Source organism: Lolium rigidum, chromosome 1 (assembly GCF_022539505.1).
Source record: "Lolium rigidum isolate FL_2022 chromosome 1, APGP_CSIRO_Lrig_0.1, whole genome shotgun sequence".
NCBI lineage: Eukaryota > Viridiplantae > Streptophyta > Magnoliopsida > Poales > Poaceae > Lolium > Lolium rigidum.
Window position 1 is genome coordinate 107,140,971 of NC_061508.1, and position 14,053 is coordinate 107,155,023.

Below are 14,053 nucleotides of genomic sequence, written 5' to 3' on the forward strand. Positions count from 1 at the left end.
TAATTAATATGACAATTATGGCTAATTAATATAATAATTGGTTTGTCAAATGAACATGATAATTGTTTATGTAAGCATTAACCGGTTAATTGTGGCAAATTAATCCTGCAACCGTGGATAATTAATCTAGTTATTATGCTCTGTCAAAGAACGTGATACTATGACTAATTAATCTGATAGTTGCTACCGGTTTAACCTAATATTTGACATGATAACTGGGGCTAGTTTATGTAATAATTGTTAGGCATAATCTGGTAGTTGCTTATAAATAACATGGTAATTTTGTGTAGGCAATGATGTTCGATCTTCAGCAACTGTGCAAAATCAAAGATGGGAGGAATCTGCTGATGGTGTCCTAGAACGAAGCAAGACGAACCTATATACTAGAGCCACATGAATCTTTTACTGTAGTAGTATTCTATCCATTAGCTCTATTTTTTACGATGCCAGTGTAGCTTTCGCCCCCTGTAGTTTCCATTAATAGGCGTCTGACATGCTTCTGTGGTCATGTACCACACATATATTCGATAAGCCGTGATTTTTCATGTACTATGACTTTTCAAACGATCCACGCATGCAATTTTAAGACGCCACGTACTAATGTGCGGTGCCGCCCGGTGATAGAAGGTTAAAGCAATCTCTTACACTGCATAAGGTAATAGATCGCCCTGACAGATGGATCAATGTAAATAGAAGGTTTAAATAACTTGTTAGGGATAAAAAACATTCTATGATCATATCTTGATTGCTTCTTTAAAAAAAACATAACTATTTATTTGGTCTGTCCGAAGGATAGTTTAAAAACACCAAGATGATTAAGCTAAGGCTGGCCACAAAATCTGGGATCCAAGTTCGAACTGCAAAGGCCAATTTTGCCAAGAAGGTTCGGCGGCGTCATCATGTCGGTGCACTTTCCCAAATGAGGATCGTATACACGTAGCTTTAGCTCTGAGGAATTATAGTAGTAGAAGAGCAGCTGCCCACCGAGATGTAACACTCTCAAAGGCACCACATAACAGAAGACCGGATCCCTCGGCATCGTGTACGCTTTGATCCAAATGCTTCGGTCTAAATCACTTAAGAGCCATATATTGATCATAGGCTCCACTATGTGAGCCATGCACAAGGTGCCATTTAGCTCGGTTATCCTTGTGGGCTCCATGTCGTCGACGACTCCTTGTGGCCCATGGATCACCTTCCACTTCTCGTTATCTAGGTCGAAGAAGAGTACATCATCACGCTTCTCCCAGGACAAGAAATGCAAGCCACCATTGGCCGTGACTCCATAAGAACAGCTATACCAGAGAGAGACCATCACCGGGGGCGATTGCGTCTGCCTCCACTTGGCGCCGTCTCCTAGCGTGAGGACCTCGCACATCTGTTCAACTCCTGACCTAGGGAGGATGAGACGGAAGACCTTGAGCAAGCCGGACTGCACGGCGCGTCCAAAGCCGAAGCACGTATACTGTATGGGCAGGCCGGCAACCGATTCCGAGCAAGACAGTATCGTCTTCCCGGTGGCTAGATCCACCACGAGGGTACCGGAGCTGTTGTAGCCGGAGGAGAAGCAGACGAGGTCGCCGAGGCTCGCGCGGAACGTCCAAACCCCATCTGGGCCCTCCACCACCCTCACGACGGTGCCCTCCGTGTCCATCAGCTGCAAAGTCCTTCTACCGCGGATGGAGTCAGACAAGGCGATGAGGAGCGGCTCTGCGCGGGACCTGTGCGCGGCGCGGAAGGATGGGCTGGAGATGAGGGCGCGCCACTCCTTGGACACGCACCGCGATCGGTACAGCGACTTCACCGGCAGCCACGATAGGATCTCCAAGATGACGTCCTGCGATAGTGCGACCGCGGCGGCGGCGGAGCGAACATGACGGCAGGGCCTTTTAGGCGCCGGAGGAACCCGTAACTCCGACGACACCATGGCAGCACGGCGGGCTAGACTAACGCGGACATATGAAACGTGGAGATTGATTTGGCTTTTATGTACCGCGCGCAGGCATATAAAGAGGAGAGAAGCTAGCCAAACGGATTGAATCGGGATATCTTAATTAGGTCGATTCGGCCGGGTTCCATCCTGACTCCTAGTATTTATTGTTGTGCAGATGCGGTTGAGGTATATGCAAGTAGGAAGCCCTTGTCTTCTTTACACAGATGCTGTTGACGTGTCCTGAATCCTGGACAGTAGATTGGCAAGAATTAATCAGCAGGAATTATTGTTTGCTGCTATAGCATGTATGAGCAAGTCGCAGGAAAATTCAGACAACGCATCGTCGGAGAAGAAGTGAGCAAGGGTGCCTGGGTGCAGCATGGTCGAGGTTAACGGCGTTGCAGGTGATGGCTCACTTGACCAGTGGGTCATAGCGATCGTGAGAGGGCTAGATTAGCACCTCAGAGGCTCAGACTCTTCGGCCATGACCATTATATTGTCACCTTGAGGAGAGAGCGCCGAAAGACTTTGACACAATCACCATTCTAGTGCAGTTCGCATTTTCCAGGAAACCTCGAGCGAGCCTGATAGAGTCTTTGAACTGATCGTCGAAGATATTCGGGCTTGGAGAGCTGCTGGCTGCATTGTAACCCTCTAAAGGGGTGGCTGAGGCTGTAGTGAACCCTTCTTTGGGGTTTTAAGAGTACCAGTAGCTATCTTTAATTTTTGTTTTTGACCTTTTCAGCTACCTCAGCCAATTTTGTACCTCCTACTATCACTACAGGAAACAACATCTTTGCCGGGTATCTAAAATACCCGGTGAAGGGCTAAAAACACCCGGCGAAGACTTCGTCAGGTACAACACTCGGCAAAGACGACACGGTAAAGACCTGGCCGGCGAAGAATCTTCGCCGGGTGTTTTTTTCCGGATACACGGCAAAGGGCCTTTGCCGGGTGTCAAACGCAAACACACGGCAGAAAAAAGCGTAACTCCATTTTCGTTCCGTCTGATGGCCCGTTTTCTTCACCGTGTGTCTATTTCTTGGTACACGGCAAAGAGTAGAAGAGAGCCACGTCATCACTATTTCTTCACCGAGTGCCTTGGAGAGGTGCACACGGCGAAACGAACGTCTTTGGCTTGTGTCTTGATCTAATACAAGGCAAAGAGAGTCTTTGCCGTATACCTTGTAGATTACACACGGTAAAGACATTCTCTGCCGTGTGCTTTCCAGAATACACACGCTAAAGAAAAGTCGTGCCTCCCTGAAAATTTAACTTTGCCGTGTACCGCCAAAAAACACCCGGCGAAGAAATGTGCGGTTATTCTCCCGCTAGCCATGCGTGTTATATTTTTTTTTCTTTTTTCGAAATGGGTATAGTCTCGGCCTCTGCATCGGTTGATGCACACAACCTTTTATTAAAAGAGTAATATGCCATGTGGTAGCTTTCTTTGCCGTGTGTACGCTGCAGCACTCGGCAAAGAGTGTCTTCGCCGTGTGTTTCTTTGTCGTGTGTGCTTTTTTGCCGAGTGTATTTTACCTACTATGCCGTGTCATAATTCTTCGCCGGGTGCTAACACTCGGCACAGTTTTCTTCGTCGTGTATTGTTTTTTGGCACCCGGCGAAGAGCGGATTTGCCGTGTACCCGAGAAAATACACCTGGCAAAGGCAAATATACACGGCAAAGATGTACCCCTTCTTGCTATCTTAATGAAGTTCGGCATCAGGCCCTTCGAATTGTCACCTCGAGGAGCTTGATTGCTCGCTGATTTTACAGTCGTGAAGCATCTAAATTTTTCATGCAGACTTTCCAGGTTGGTGTATGTTTAGAGTCCGTGTTCTTTTAGGCATCGCAGCCTAACCGTTCTTATCTCAGATAGCCCACGTCTCTGGGGAAATGCACTTTGGCTCATAGGAGCATATGCTCCCATTATGTGAATCCACATTTTAAAGTGTCAAAAAATTCTAAACTAAATTTTTACATGTACATCTAAACATTTTATGTTGGTACACAAGTTTTCAAAAAAAAAAACTAAAAATAATTGTGGCTCCTGTAAAAAAGACAAGTTTTGATGCTATAACACGACTACGTACAGGATATTTATTTTTTTTGTACACGTTATATAAAATGTTTTTTCTCCACGAAAATTTGTGCACTAACATAGAATATCAAGATGTACACCAACAAATTTACATCAGAATTTTTTAACATTTTTAAAATTGTTTTTTAAATATTTTATATAATGAGAGCATTTGCTCCTATGAGCCAAATTGCCACCTCCGCAGAGGACACCACGTTGCAGATTCGTAGACAACTACACGAGGCAAACATTGTCCCAACATAGTCTGGAAGAAAGGGTTGTTTTGTGGTACCCCTAATAAATAAATAATAGTCATTAATTTTCGTCCATCCAATGGTCCAAATAGTTTCATACCACAGCCAAAAACTTAGATAGGTATGTTCCATGCCTCTGAAAAGAGAAAAACAGCGCCTCCTCCTCCCGTCCTCCCCCACTCCGCCGCCGCCAGAGGTCACGCCTGGCAAAGCCCGGGCGATGACGGCAGCGGTGGGGTCTCTCCCCACGGGCGGTGACCCTGCCCCCTTGTGGTGGCGGTGTGATGTCTCGCGGATCCGGCAGCGCGGCGCTGCGGGATCTCGCGGCAAGGGCGGCGCTCCGGCGGCACAGGTGGGCGGGGCCTCTCCCCGGCTGTGGTGTGCATGCTCCGGCGAATTTGAGCTCTAGGTTCCCCACGGTCTTCGGTCTGGGGACGAACCTGTGGAGCTGGCTCGGCCGCGGCAGGGGCGGTTGGCTGCTGGCTGCTTGGCATCGTGGTGGTGTTGGCGGCCGCTCATGGCGGCGGCGGGCTGGAACTCCACCTTGTAGTCCCGTCCAGTTGTGGTGGTGGACCGGCAAGCAGCACCTCCTTCTCCGCCAACTGTCGTTCCTGCGCGCCTCTCACCGGCGGTGTGCTAAAAGGAAGCTCCTTGCGCGCTTGTCCGATGGATTTGGGGGTGGTCGACAGGCCGGGCGAAATCCCTGCATGTTGCTGACGACGGCGACGCCCGTGGGCGCCATCACCTTCTTGGAGGCGTCGTCATGGCCTTGCTCGTGCTCCCTCACCTCGAGCACCGAGGGAAACCCTATATCCGTCCACGGATCTGGCAGCGGCGGCACAACAATGTCGTTCCCTCCTTGGAGGCGTTGCTTTGGTTGTTCGGAGTCCTCGGTGCGTCTGATGGAGTTGATGTTTGGCCACCGCTTAGAGCGTGAGCTTCCGGTGCGCAATGTACACCGTTGGTGAGGCTTCTTGGCCGAAGCCTTCTCCGGTTTGGTTCCGGTCCCACCGTCCACTCACCATCTCTTAGGCGCTTAAGGGCGGGTGGTGCGTTGATCTATGCCATCTTGGAGTTGGGGTCGGCCTTAATGAAGTTTCCTTCATCGGGCGTGAAACGGTTCGGGAGCTTGGTGTATCGCCTCCTCGCTATTCTTGGCAGTGGACGATGCAAGGCGAGCTTTCGGTGTCTAGTTGTGGGTTGTGTTGTTAGCCGGGTGTGTGTTTGTATCGTGGTAACCGTGGTTGGTGTTGTACTGTTCGTTGTGGTGTGGTGTTGTAGCCTTCTTGGCGTTGTACCGGCCGTCTTTGGCATTTCTTCTATGTGATTGATACACCTTCCATGGTATATTCTCGGAAAATACCTCTGAAAAGAGAAGGACGACGTCGGCCGGAGGAACACCAATGGCTTTTCCCGATGACATGGTTACGGAGGTTTTCTCCTACCTGCCGGCCAAGTCGGTGTATCGATTCCGCAGCGTCTCGTGCGCCTGGCATGCTACGCTAGCTCTCCTTGAAGCCCTTCGTCGGGCTCCATCGCTGGAGAGCCAACAAGGCAGGCCCACTGAAGTTGTTCTTCACTACTACTTTTTTCCAAACGATGACATGGATCGGATTTCATTACCCATGGATAACGAAACATAAAAGTATCACGCTACACGCGTTTGGTCAGTTAAGGACTAAACTATTACATCGCCGCCTACTGCTAGCGAAACCAAACATAGGAGTTCAAGGGCAAAACGAACAAAAGCTCTACTACAAGAACACAAGTCCTTTTGACAGAACAACCCAGCGGCAAACGGATAAACGTCATCAGGCAGTGTCATCTTCATAATCTTCCACCTCCATATCATCCACAACGACAGTAGAGTCACTTGCATCCCTGATCTGTAAGGGTCGTTGTTGTTGCCTAGATCCATCGCGTGTAGCACCACCAGCATTTGTCGCACTGGCAAGTCGCAGCAGCCCATCTGCACCCGCACGCAAGTCATCAACATCCTTCTCACCGTGTAACCTGCCCAATATTTCATAAAAACATTAGAGTAGCTTATTAGCTCAACAGGATTGTTGATCAACTTGTGTTCAAAGCAGGCTCGATTTATGAGCTTCCAAATAGCCCAACAAATTGCAGCCAACCCCGCAATCTGCGTGTTTCTGCTAGGAGGTAAAAACTGGGGGAACCACTAGAAGAACTGTGTAAAGGAGCCTGGTCTCAAATGGTCTCCAATCACTTTACCAACAACACTCCACACATATTTAGCAGATGGGCATGAGAGAAGAAAAGGTGAGAAATAGATTCAGGATTATCACATAACTGACAAGTAGCACTCCCTTGCCAGTTCTTCTCAACAGATTATCTTTTGTAGCAATGGCATTGTGCCAAATCATCCACAGCCAAATCTTGATTTTCGGGGGTATTTTGCTCTTCCAGAGATGTTTGAAGAATCCGTCCAGGCCATTACCACGTAGATGATTATACACTGATTTAACAGAGAAATTTTCTCCTTTTGTCCATTTCCAGACATGTTTATTCTACTCATCTGTAAGGATGGTTTGTGTCATGATTTGAGTTAAACCATGGATTTTCCAGGCAATATCAGGTGTCATCCACCTTCTAAATGAGAAATTCCAGTGCATGGCAGCTGCCTCAGCCACAGTCACATATTGTTTAACACAAATGTCATAAATTTCTGGAAATCTGTCCTTTAGTGGTATCTGATCACGCCAGGCATCACAACAGAAGCTTGTATCTCTGCCATTTCCCGCCTTCATTCTTCTTCCACTCAAGTAAATATGCTTAACTTGTAACATATCTGTCCACAGAGGAGAATCCTCAGGTTTTTTCCTTGTATAGAAAACACCACCATATCTCATATACTTCTGTTTTATTAAATTATGCCAAGGACCTACTCCATTCTTCAGTTTCCACCACCACTTGCATATTAAACTGATATTAAACTTGTGGAGATTTTTAATACCCAACCCACCCTTTTTCTTGGGTTTACAAATTCATTTCCACTTCACAAAATGGTATTTCCTTTTGTCAGCACTACCAGCCCCAAAAAAGGATCTAATGGGCTTGTCCATCTGTTCAATGTTTAACTTATGAAGCAGTCTCATAGACATCTGATAAACAACTACACTTGATAAGCAGGCATCAATTTTTATCAATCTCCCGCCAATGGACATGATATTTCCCATCCAGCCACCCATTCTCTTCTTTGTTTTCTATTCAAAGAAACTCAACTCAGCAACTGTTGGTTTCCTTGCACACACTGGAGTACCCAAATATTTTATAGGCCAACTCCCCTGCTGACAGTTAAATAAAGAGGCAAAATTATGTGCTTTAACTTGATCATCCAGTAACATCATTCCCTCACTTTTCTTAAAATTAATCTTCAGACCAGACATAGATTACTGGCATGTTCACAGCATGTTCTTCACTGTCTTGAATGAGGAGTATAGTGTCATCATCATATTGAAGCACAACAACTCCATTTTCTATCAAATTACTGGCCAAACCTGTGATGAGCCCATTCCGTTGTGCCAGAACCACTATTTTGGACAAACTGTTGGCAGCCATATTGAAAAGAAAGGGGACAAAGGGATCACCTTGCCTAACTCCTTTGTAACTAGCAAAATATGGACCAATTTTATCATTCACTTTCACACTCAAGGTGACATTAGTCACCACATTTTTGATCCAGACCAACCAGCTATCACTGAAACCTTTCTGGGAACAACAGTCAAATAAGAAATTCCAATTGACTTTGTCATATGTTTTTTCAAAATCAATCTTCAGCACCACACCCTGTTGTTTCCTGAAGTTGCTTTCTCTCAGAACTTCTTGGAGCAACATAACCCCATCACTGATATATCTCCCTTTGATAAAGGCAGTTTGACATTGAGATAGCAATTTTTCCATAACTGGAGCAGCTCTGACAGTAAGTGTTTGGTACAAAAATTAAACAGAACTTGCAGCAGACAAATGGGCCTGAACTTCTGGACTGTATCAGCATCATCACCTTTTGGAATCAAGGTAATAATACCATAATTAATTCTAGCAAGCTCAATCTTGTGATCATATAAATCATCAAAGACAGCCATAAGATCTGTTTTGATTATCTCCCAGCACACTTGGTAAAATTCAATGGGAATCCCATCAAGGCATGCTGCTTTGTTTTTTTCCATCTGGTCAACAACATTCTTTACTTCCTCCTATGTAAATCTTATGCCCAAATTTTCTTTGTCAGTGTCATTAAGTTTCTCCTCACTGCTCCATACATCACCACTCAACCTAACCCCTCTATCCTCTATAGGGCCAAAAAGATTTTTATAGAACTCTGTAGCATGATTCAAAAGCTCTTCATCATCCTGGATCACAGAATCCCCATGTTTCAGAGAGAAGATAGTGGATTTCCTTTTGCAACCATTTGCCATCCTGTGGAAATAAGTTGTGTTACAATCTCCCTGCAGCAGCCAATTGTCTCTTGTCCTCTGTCGCCAGAAATTTTCTTCCCTGTCAAGAATATCAAGCAACTCTTGTTGTAGCTCTGCCCTTTTTGAATATCAGCAGCAGGCAAATGAGAGTATTCCTCCCTCATCTCCAAATCTGCAAGAGTTTGAGATATTTCACTCTTTGTTTTTTATTTCTTCCTCTCAAATTATAGCTCCAACCTTTCAAGTTGTTCTTGACATTCTTCAATTTTTTCTGCAATCTGTCTAGACTGTTATTTGCCCTAACATTTTGCTGTCAAGCTCTATCAACTCTGGCAAGGAAATCTTCCTCTTTTATCCAACTTTTTTCAAATATGAATTCATATTTATTCTTAGGCTTATTCTCCATGGTGTCAAGAATCAAGGGATTGTGATCAGACATTTTCCTTTTTAATTTATGCACAGTTGTTAGAGGGAACAAATCCTCCTAGTCACTACTCAATAAGAATCTGTCCAATTTCTCAAGACTGGGGTCAGCTTGACTATTTGTCCAAGTGTATTGGCCACCAAACATATGAATTTCTCTCAGAGCATAAGCATTAATGATGAAATTAAACATATCTGTCCACCTATTGCTTCTCATTCTTTTATTCTTTTCAGAAGAAAATCTTAGAATATTGAAATCTCCACCAATGAGTAAAGGGAGTCTTTGATCACTACAGACCATACAAGTTCTGTAAGGAAATCTTCCTTGTCACACAATTATGCAGCACCATACACAATCACCAAGCACCAGTTTAGATTAAGCTTCAAATCCATCAAAGAAACTTTGATAAAGAAATTACCAACAACAGTATCAGTAATGGAGAATCTGGATAGCCTAAAACCACCTAGAATTCCACCACTTCTACCAATGGAGCTAACCCATTTCAAGGAAAAATTTCACTGTGGGTCAATAGTCCTAAAAAAGCAGGAGAATAGTCTTTCTTCATAGTTTCTTGCAAACCCAAGAAGTCAACATCTTGTTCTCTGATAAAATCTGACAAAAACCTACTCATGCCTTTCTTACACACACCTCTGCAATTAATATTAGCTCCTATCATAGATATCTTGGTTTGTTTTCCTACATCTGGTTCCAGTAACAATGCCACACAAAGGGTGATCATTGTTAACTTTCACCAAGGTAGCACTTGATTTTGACTGTGCCCCTCTGAGAGAACCACCTGATTTTGTTGGTGTCTGATACGTCCCAAACGTATCTATAATTTCTTATGTTCCATGCTACTTTTATGATGATACTCACATGTTTTATACACATTATATGTCATTGATACGTCCAAAACGTATCCACTTTCCCGAACACTTTTCCTATTGTTTTGCCTCTAATTTGTGTATTTTGGATGCAACTAACACGGACTAACGTTGTTTTCAGCAGAACTGTTCTGGTGTCTCGTTTTTATGCAGAAATCCAACTTTCAGGAAAAACCTCGGAATTTATACAGAAGGCTCTATTTTTCCAGAAGACTAACGGAGCCAGAAGGGCAAGTCAGGTGGAGGCCCGAGGGCCCCACACCCTAGGGCGGCGCGGCCCAGGAGGGGGGCGCGCGGCCCTAGCGTGTGGCCCCCTCGGCCGGCGTCCGACGCCCTCCTTCGGACTACTTATCGCCTTCGACCTAAAAACGCACGGGGGGAAGTCGAAGTCGCCAGAAACCCTCCAGAATGCCGCCACATCGCGAAACTCCGTCTCGGGAGCCGAAGTCTCCGTTCGGCACTCCGCCCGGACGGGGAATTGGAGGAGATCATCGCCACCATCACCACCGACGCCTCTCCATCGACCAGCCATGTTTCCCCCATCCATGTGTGAGTAATTCCCTCGCCGTAGGCTGAAGGGGATGGTAGGGATTGGATGAGATTGGTCATGTAATAGTGTAAGATTGTTAGGGCATAGTGCCTAGTGTCCGTAATTGGTACTTTGATGATATTGTTGCAACTTGTTATGCTTAATGCTTGTCACTAGGGCCCGAGTGCCATGATCTCAGATCTGAACATGTTATTATTTCATCATGATATTCATTGTTTATGGTCTTACCTGCAAGTTGTATACACATGTCGCTGTCCGGAACCAATGGCCCCGAAGTGATAGAAATCGAGACAACCGGAGGGGATGGTAGTGATGTGAGGATCACATGTGTTCACGGAGTGTTAATGCTTTGCTCCGGTACTCTATTAAAAGGAGTACCTTAATATCCAGTAGATTCCCTTGAGGCCCGGCTGCCACCGGCAAGTAGGACAAAAGATGTTGTGCAAGTTTCTCATTGCGAGCACGTACGACTATAATTGGAACACATGCCTATTGACTGCTTTGTACTTAGACACCGTTTTATTATTATCTGCAAATTCCCTGCTTGATTGTTACATGAGTTTCTCTCATCCATGCAACGCCCGTTATCCGTCCCCATGCCTACAGTATTTTAATCCTGCTGTTTACTATAATCACTACTGTTGTTTCGTTACTCGCTCGCTGTTATTTCACTATCGCTATCTGCTATAAAACTGTTACTACTGATAAACTCTTGCGAGCAAGTCTGTTTCCAGGTGCAGCTGAATTGACAACTCCGCTGTTAAGGCTTTCAAGTATTCTTTGTCTCCCCTTGTGTCGAATCAATAAATTGGGTTTTACTACCCGCGAAGACTGCTGCGATCCCCTATACTTTTGGGTTATCAAGACTGTTTTCTGGCGCCGTTGCCGGGGAGCATAGCTTTATTTGGAAGTTCACTTGGATTGATATTGTTCGCTGCAAATTCTCCATCATGGGTAAAACTCGCGATCCTAAAGTCGCCATATTACCATCCACTACAAGAAAAGGTACAACTCCGAGTACCTCTCGCTGCTCTTGATTCACCATCCGTGATTGATAAACTTGTTTCACCACCACATGCTTCGCTTGCTGGTACTTCTGCTGAATCTGAAAATTCTTATAATATTGATGATGCTTCTGCTGTGCTTGATGATAGTGGTTCATTGGGATCTTTTCTAGATGCTACAATTGCTAGGTCTAGACAAATTGAAAATGCTGAAACTCCTGATGTTACTACACCTGTTAATTCACCTGAACTTGATTATTCTAGTGATGATCCTCATGAAGATTATGTGGAGCTTAATGATGATCTTATTAATAGATGCAATGCTACTGCTGATGGAAGTAAAATTAAAAAGTTTCTCACACAATATACTGTTAGACATAAGTCATCTCCTGATCCTAAATTTGCCACATCTCCTATATGCATTAAGGATAAAGATTATGATTTTTCTCTTGATCTATCTCATATAGCTATTGTAGAGAAAGCACCCTTTTGTGGTACTGAAAAAGAAAGTGCTCGTAGAACACATGATTGAACTTTCTTCTATGAGTAGCTTGTTTTCTCGATGATATCAAGATGCGTACTTATTTTGTCGCTAAATTTTTTCCTTTCTCATTAAAGGATGATGCTAAAACTTGGTATAATAATTTGCCTCCTGGTTCTATTAAAAGTCCAACTGATTTGCGTGATGTTTTCTTTCGAAAATACTTTCCTGCTAGTGCTCAACATGTTGCTTTACGGAAAATTTATAGATTTGACCAGGGAGATGAAGAGAAATTGCCTCGAGGCTTGGGCAAGATTTTGTTCTCTTATCGAGCTCGACCTGGACATGATTTAGAAAAGAATGATCTACTTGATATATTTTATAGTGGACTAACCATTGAGTCTAGGGCATATTTGGATAGTTGTGTTGGTTGTGTTTTCAGGAAAAGAACTCCGCACGTAAGTCGAAGAATTATTGGCTAAAATAGGCCGGAATCATGATGATTGGACTACGCCCGAACCAATTCCAACGCCAATATTGAAGAAGAGGGGTTTAATTAAATTGAATGATGAAGATATGAGGGAAGCCAAGAAGTCTCTCAAGGAGAAAGGTATTAAATCCGAAGATGTGAAGAATCTACCTCCCATAGAAGATATATGTGAGATAATTCCCCCTTCATCCATGATTGAGGTAAACTCCTTCGCCGCTTTACTAGGGAAGATATTCCGCATTCAAAACCTCCTGTGCAATGCTTAGATGAGTTTGATAATTACATTGTTAAGCAAGAAAATTTTAATATGAGAGTAGAGAATCATCTAATGGAAAATTCTCAAGCTATTAGCAATTTGCATGATATTGTGGAGAGAACCTCCAATGATGTTAAGATGCTTGTTAAACATTTTCAAATGGTTCAAACTCAAATTGATCAACTCACTAAAGTGCAAAATGACTTATTACAAAATAATTCTAAAGAGAAACATGCTTATGAAGTAACAACTAGAGGGGGTGTCTCTACCCAGGATCCTCTATATCCTGAAGGGCATCCCAAAAGAATTGAACAAGATTCTCAACGCATTGAACCTAGAGCTCTTTCTAAGAAAAAGAAGAAGAAACATAAAAATGTTGTAGAATCCTCTGAACCTGTTAATGATCCTAATAGTATTTCTATTTCCGATGCTGAAACTGAAAGTGGTAATGAACATGATAATAATAATAATGGTAATGATAAGAATGATGTTTCTGATAAAGAAGAAGTTGAAGATGAACCTGAAAAGCAAGATAAAAATAAAAAGTATACTAAAGAAGATTTTATTGCTAAGAAACATGGTAATGAAAGGGAACCATGGGTGCAAAAGCAAATGCCTTTTCCTGCTAAGAAACTAAAATCAAAGGAAGAAGAACACTATAATAAATTTTGTGATTGGATGAAACCTTTATTCTTGCAAATCCCTTTGACTCGATGCTATTAAATTGCCTCCTTATTCAAAGTATATGAAAGATATTGTTACTAACAAAAGGAAAATCCCCAATGAGGAAATTTCCACTATGCTTGCTAATTACTCTTTCAATGGCAAAGTTCCAAAGAAGTTGGGCGACCTGTGTATACCTACTATTCCTTGTTCTATTAAGAATAATTATGTTAAAACTGCTCTATGTGACTTGGGAGCCGGTGTTAGTGTTATGCCTTTTTCTCTTTATAAGAGACTTTACTTAGATAAGTTGATACCTACTGATATATCTTTACAAATGGCTGATAAATCTACTGCTATTCCTGTTGGTATATGTGAGGATGTTCCTGTTCAAGTTACTAATAACTGCTTGATATTAACTGATTTTGTTGTGTTGGAAATGCCTCGAAGATGATAATATGTCTATTATTCTTGGGAGACCTTTTCTTAACACCGCAGGGGCTGTTATTGATTGCAATAAAGGAAAGGTTACTTTCAATGTTGATGATAGGGAGCACACCGTCTATTTCCCCAAGAGGATTGAAAAAGCGTGTG